Source organism: Delphinapterus leucas, chromosome 5 (genome assembly GCF_059928025.1).
Source record: "Delphinapterus leucas isolate spDelLeu-1000000601 "Yukka" chromosome 5, BTC_Dleu_Yukka2, whole genome shotgun sequence".
NCBI classification, from domain to species: Eukaryota; Metazoa; Chordata; class Mammalia; order Artiodactyla; family Monodontidae; genus Delphinapterus; species Delphinapterus leucas.
The window spans coordinates 14,998,322-15,005,201 of record NC_143133.1 but is presented as its reverse complement, the minus strand read 5'-3'; the positions used below and the strand labels follow the sequence as shown (position 1 = coordinate 15,005,201).

Here is a 6,880-nt window from a genome sequence, read left to right as displayed (position 1 = left end):
ATAAGTCTACTGCCAAGCCTCCCTCAAGGGCTTTCTGATAATTTTCCATGTCATCCAACAGAAATTCAAAACAGTCCTTCATTCTCTATTTTATGCCAACATGGCTCTTAAAAAGATGGTGTTAGGGAGAAGGCCTTCTTTGGTAAGGCTTTACTGCGTCATCTGAATTGGTAGCCAGATCCATACGTAAGTTGTCAACTGGTAAACAGAAATTGCTCAGATTTTGACTTGGCATAGAAGAGTCCCAAACCAAATACTCTGTTATAACATTTGACCTGTCTAAAACTGTACACATTTTGTCAACACCCTAAGCATAGGAAAGAAGAGAAGCCAATAATTTCTGTCTCTCTCAATCATCTTTATTTTTCCCTTATGCTTTCTCTATTTGCATTGAAGCTAAAAGAACAGAGAAGAGCCAGAAAGAAAACGCTATGTCGTGCACATACACACAAACACATTTCAACTTTTAAGAAAAAAAAATATATATATATATATTGGAAAGTATACATTGAAATGGTAGTTCATCCAAAATAATAAGTAAATCATGGATTCTCTTGGCGAATGTATGGATGAAAATGATTTCCTAAAAAACAAATTCTATTTCTTAGTTATCCTGATGACATATCCTGAAAGCCAGAAGCCAACATGCCTGCTTTTTCTTTCTTCTAAAGACCCAAGATGCCCCAAGATGATGGCTCCTGTGGTGGGAGTTGCTTCCATTGCTAGGTTTCCTGTGGCCAGAATTGTAGGGAAGTTATTCAGGAAAGGAAGGAAAGGTGACTTACTTCCCTATTTGCTCCTAAAAAACACTAAAATACCTAAGCACCTAATGTGTAAAGAGGACACACTTGCAAAATGTCCCAGAGAGTGATGTCCTTTAACACTCTAGGATGTTGCATTTCTTAGATTTAATCTAATTCTTATGGGAGTGGTGACTTAAGGGAATACTATCCATATATACAGAGAATATAAATATGAGGCATGATATTTTGACTTGGCATAGAAGAGTCCCAAACTAAATACTGTTATAACATTTGACCTGTCTAAAACTGTACACATTTTGTCAACACTCTAAGTGTAGGAAAGAAGAGAAGCCAAAATCAGGCATGTCAAACTCAAGCATGTGAGAAATAATCAACAGTATTATAAAGCAACTTAATTTACGTTCATGTTGTCATCCTCATAAGCCAGTGGGAAACTTATGGTCTATGACAAAATTTAGAGATGCTCTAGGCAGCACCAAGGGGTCGGAAAGCTGTGGTTAACTACAGTATCTATTAAACAAGTTAGTTGGTCTGGTGTACACAGATTATCACCAAGATGTCTGGTGAACCTCTCAGCCTGGCCTTTCCAAGTCCATCAACCCTCTGATGATTTCTACCATCCTTAGAAAGCTTTGCAAAGTTTCCTATTGTCTCGCCAACCTAGATGCCCCAGGAAGCCTCTGCTCTCTAAGATCTAGCCATATGCTGATAAAAACCTGAGCAGGTCCACTGTGTTCTTGGGGCCACATACCCCACTCTCTCCTTCTATAAGGAAATGCTAAAGATACATCAGAGAGAATTCATTTCCAGCTCATGATTCTTTAAGATAATTATTTTATAACCAGTAATTGCCATCCATTTAAGCCCTTAAGATGTACAGAATATTTATATTGTTTGTCCTGCCACAGGCCTCCCTGAGGTTAGAGATTACACAACCACTACCTACAGGAAGGAGGAAGTAATGGGAATGAGGGGGAAATACAGAGGGAAAAATCTCACAGACTAATATCTCAAAATATCATAGAACCAGATATCTAAGTTCAAGCTCAACTAAGAGTTCCTCATTTTAAAAGTCAGAAAACAAGCCATTAGTGGTGTAAAGTCAAAGCTTTTGTTTCTATGTCTTTTTAAGATGTTTGACCTCAAAACACTTCATTGTAGAGAACATTGTTGAAGAGTCTGAGGTTAACTAAAGGATGAATTTCAGGAACACACAAGGATAGGATGTCTATAGTGTTTTCATAAGGTGATGATATTAAAACATAAAAGAAAAATATATCAAAATATAGTGTGACATAATAAATCAAAATTAAATGCAGAACTGCCTGTCTTTATAGGTATTGGTGAGTAGATTTGCATTTTCTTTTCTGTTAAGGATGGAAACAATGGTGGATATGAAAGAAGCATCTCATTCTTTACATTCTGGCAGATTTACAAACCAATAAGCATCACATCAATGATCTTTTTTTTCTTTTTCACCTAATACCTGGCTTTTATTTTTTTCTTAAAGAAATATTATTAGTTTAAAAAAGAGAGTTCCAAGAAATTTAAAAGGATTCCCAGCAATGATTATTTCTGAGATCTATCAGATTTGAAACATAATTATAAAAAGCTAAAACCAAAGTATACATTCCTACTTTTTCCTTTTAAAAAAAAATCAGACGGTGTGTCACATCAAGAAAGTTCAGCAGGTTACCAGGGCCACAGCCTTAGTCATCCTCAGAATCACTGTCCCTCCTGGTGGGGATGCAGTATTGCACGGAGGAAAGCAGCACATCTTCTATGAGTTTCTTAGGGTCTTCCTCCAGGCTTGTCTTGATTGCTCCAGACTCAGACAATTTCCACTCCAACTCGTCTATTGTCAGGTTCGTGCCACCAAACACCAGACGTCCAATAAATTCAGCCTTGATATCACCTTCAAGGTACACAAATGTCGTGGGCAGATTCCTATCAGGATAACTGGGTATGCAGGTTGTTGAAATGGCTTTGATAAATTTGACATCAGGAAACCTCCTGGCAAGTCCACTGAAGTGCTGATTTATCAGAGAACAGAGGGGAATCCCTTGTTTGTAAAGGTGCAGGATGACCCACAAGCCCTCACCAGCTTTGTTAACTTTTTTTTTTTTTTTTTTTTTTGCGGTATGCGGGCCTCTCACTGTTGTGGTCTCTCCCATTGCGGAGCACAGGCTCCAGACGCGCAGGCTCAGCGGCCATGGCTCATGGGCCCAGCCGCTCCGCGGCATGTGGGATCTTCCCGGACCGGAGCACGAACCCGTGTCCCCTGCATCGGCGGGCGGACTCTCAACCACTGTGCCACCAGGGAAGCCCCTGTTAACTTCTTGAACATAATCGTTTCCTGAGATTTCCAAAACTTCTCCAAATTTATTCTTCAGTTGGGTTGCTTTCCACTCGGCCAGTCTCTGCTACCTGTACTTTTCAATCACACGTTCATCTTCCTCACTAAATTCCTCTTCGTTATCCTCCGGTTCTTCCAAAGTCATGTCTTCATACGTTTTCACAATGGACTGCTGAAGGACCCGCTCTTCTGCCTCCTTCTCCAGATCTTTCAAACTTCCCTCGGAGGGCAAGATGCCTCTTTTGCGTAAGATGTCTTTCCACTCGGTGTCTGCGTTGGAGTCCTGCATTTTCTCACGAGTCGCTCGATCCCAGCCGGCAGCCGCCACTCTGCCCCTCAGCTCTCCTCCGCGCATGCGCGCAGCCACCGACCCGCTTCTTCCCAATTATCTTTTTATTGTACACACCCTGGTGAATTTTTATTCCAAGAGACGTAGCTCTTTTGAATCTAATATAAGAGTCAGCCAAGCAAATCAAGTTGGGCAGGATAAGCCGTAGATTTTTGAAGTGTGAGGTGTTTTCCACTTACATGAAAATAGAGAAGTGGACCCCACTTTATAAATAGCTTTAGTTTGGCTACCCATGACAACAGTTTTCCAAAGAGTAGTTCCAGGAGGCGATTTGCAGAGGAAGGAATGTGACTAAGTAGTCTGGTTCCGGATGTGTAGGTGGACAGCAGTGACACAGAAGGCTTCTGACTGGCCCTGAAGGACTACCTAGTGTAATATACCAATCCAATGACCGGATTCTAAGATCACCTAACAAATGGACCATTTCAAAGGCAAACTGCCCTGACATGCTTTGCTGAAAATATCAATAGCTTGTTTTTGCCTAAGCTTCAGCCATACCAGAATATAAAAGGATGAGATTAAACTCCACATAAGGAGTAGGAAAAAGAAAACTGAAAATGAAGAAACTTAAAAGAATGAAGAATGAAAAAAAAAAGATTTCACGAACCTCAATTAGGATAAAGAGTGAGCCTAAAAGAAGAAGGGTAGAGTAGTTTAGAAAGAACTGTTTAAATCTCAAGTAGGCCTTGGGCTTATAGCTCTTTGGTAAAGAACAATGCAACCCTGGCAGCAGAAAGCTCAAAATGACCTCGTGGGCCTCTCGGATTACTCCATGATTCAAGAGTCATGTGTGTCTGGTGTGTGTCCACCAAGGCTGGAGCACACGTGATGGGACAACCAGCAAAGAATTTCCTGGTACCACATGTGAGTTAGGCAGAGCATGTTTGAAGATAATGATCCTTTATTTTTAAAATGTGAGATTTAATGTGCCTTCTAATCCTACTTTGGAAGTCTGCTTCTTTATTCATACCAGCATGTTTATTTTAATTTTGGTATATTTTAGAAAAATGACAATATTCCAAGGAAATAAAGAAAGAAAAGATTGAGTCAGAAGAGTTTCTGTTCATTTGCTGAAGCTTCTGGAGAGGAAAACAGGAATAGAGTTAGTGATTCATGTAGGCAAACAATACTTGATTAGCATAAAAGTGGTGTTTTTTTCCAAATAATGTCAAGATGCCTTTTGTACTAAACGACTCCACAGGGCAATTTGACATTTCCTTAGTGGCCTGCAGGTTAATTCACACTCTCCTTGGTCACCAGGAAAGTAGGATCAAGTAGGGGCTATGCTCTGCCTTTCTGTGTAACCCCCTACATACCTATAGTGGCATTCCAACCACTTCCTGTATCCAGTTTTATCTCCCGCCAAACTTTTCTTCACCTTGCAACCAGAGTGCTCTTTCAAAAATGCAAACCTAATAAATGCCAAAGGCATGATCATGAAAGAAATAACTGATAAGCTGGACTTTATTAAACTTTAAAACTTTGGTTCTACAAGAGATAACTGCAAAAAAGAAAAATGAGAAGACAAGACACAGACTGGGAGAAAATATTTTGCAAAAGACATCTTATAAAGGACAATCATCCCAAATAACTCTTAACGCAAAAGGAACTCTTAAAATTCAACAAAAATAAAACAAACAACCTGATTTAAACATGGACCAGAATCCTGAACAGATATCTCACCAAAGAAGACATACAGATGGCAAATCAGCATATGAAAAGATGCTCGACATCACCTGTCATCAGGGAAAGGCAAATTAAAACCACGAGATACCACCACACAACTATTAGAAAGACCAAAACCCAAAACATTGACACCACCAAATGCTGGGGAGGATGTGATGCAAGACCTCTCATTCACTGCTGGTGGGAACACAAAATAGTACAAAAACTTTAGAAATTAGTTTGGCAGTTTCTTACAAAACTAAACATACTCTTATCATACAATCCAACTCCTTGGTATTTATCCAAAGAAGTTGAAAACATGTCCACACAAAAACTGCACATGGATGTTCACAGCAGCTTTATTCATAACTGCCAAAACTTGGAAGCAATCAAGAAGTCCTTCATCTGAATGGAAAATAAACTGTGGTACATCCAGACAATGGAATATTACTCAGCTTTAAAAAGAAATGAGCTATCAAGTCATGGGAAGACATGAAAAAACTTTAAACGCACACATTACTAAGTGAAAGAGGCCAATGTGAAAATGCTGCATACTATATTATTCCAACTACATGACATTCTGAAAAGGCAAAACTATATAGACAGTAAAAATATCACTGTGTGTCAGGTTGGGGGGGGAGAGAAGAATAGGTAGAACACAAAGAATTTTTAGGGCAGTGAAAATACTCTGTATGATAACATAATGTTGTATACATGTCATTATACATTTGTGCAAACCCATAAAACCTACAACACCAAGAGTGAACCTTAATGTTAACTATGGACTTAGGGTGAATATGATGTGTTCATGTAGGTTCATCAATCATAACAAACGTACCACTCTGGAGGGGGGATGTTGATAATATGGGAAGCTATACATATACCCACTGCTGTAGCAGCCAGGGGATACATAGGAAATCTCTGTACCTTTCTGCTCAACTTTGCTGTGAACCTAAAACGTCTCTAAAAAATAAATAAATAAAACTTTAATAACAACAAAAAAAATTGCAAACCTAATCGGATCACCCATTGCTAGCTTAATAAAATGACTTTTCCATGACTCTTAGCATGAAATCCACTATATGTAACATGATTTAGGTCCAAGACCTACTTCCTCAGGCTCACACTGTCCTTCTCTATGCACTGTGCCTCAAACTCACCTTTTTGTCCCTCAGATTTCATTATAATTTTAAATATTTATTTGTCCAAGAATGTGTTATTTTAATATATGTGTTTGCCACTAGTCTTGAGATCCATGACAATAAAGATCATATATTCCTATTTATTAAGCTACTCGGAAGCAGAACAAAAATTTGATCCTAGGTTTCCTGCCTTCAACACCATTGCACTTTTCACTCCACCTTCTCTCCTTAAGTTTCTCTATCTCAATTCCGAAACATTGTGACTCTCAAGGCATACTATCCAGATGAATTTCCCCAGGTTCTCAGCCCTCTTTTCTATTTACCCTGATTTTCTCACTGTTTCACCAAGCAGGCTATTCCCCACCTCCCTATCATTGCCCATGATCCTCCCATAACTTGGAACATTATGGATTGCCCAAGGTTAACTTGACACTTCACTTCTCTTCCAAGCCTTCATTGTACTCTTCTCTGAATTTTTATAGCACATTTGCTCAATTTGACACAGTATTACATTAGAGTTTTGCATAAATATTTATTATTCTAACTTTTCATCTCTATTGGAAGCTACTTAAAGATGGAATCCATGAAGTCTCACGCTTCTGTG

At 39.0% G+C, this 6,880-nt stretch overlaps 2 pseudogenes; both read right to left on the bottom strand.

The window, feature by feature from the left end:
* Positions 1 to 843: 843 nt before the first annotated feature.
* Positions 844 to 3,007, bottom strand: LOC149749092 (phosducin-like protein 3 pseudogene; annotated as a pseudogene).
* Positions 3,008 to 3,187: 180 nt separating this feature from the next.
* Positions 3,188 to 3,475, bottom strand: LOC111165909 (phosducin-like protein 3 pseudogene; annotated as a pseudogene).
* Between the last annotated feature and the right edge of the window lie 3,405 nt (positions 3,476 to 6,880).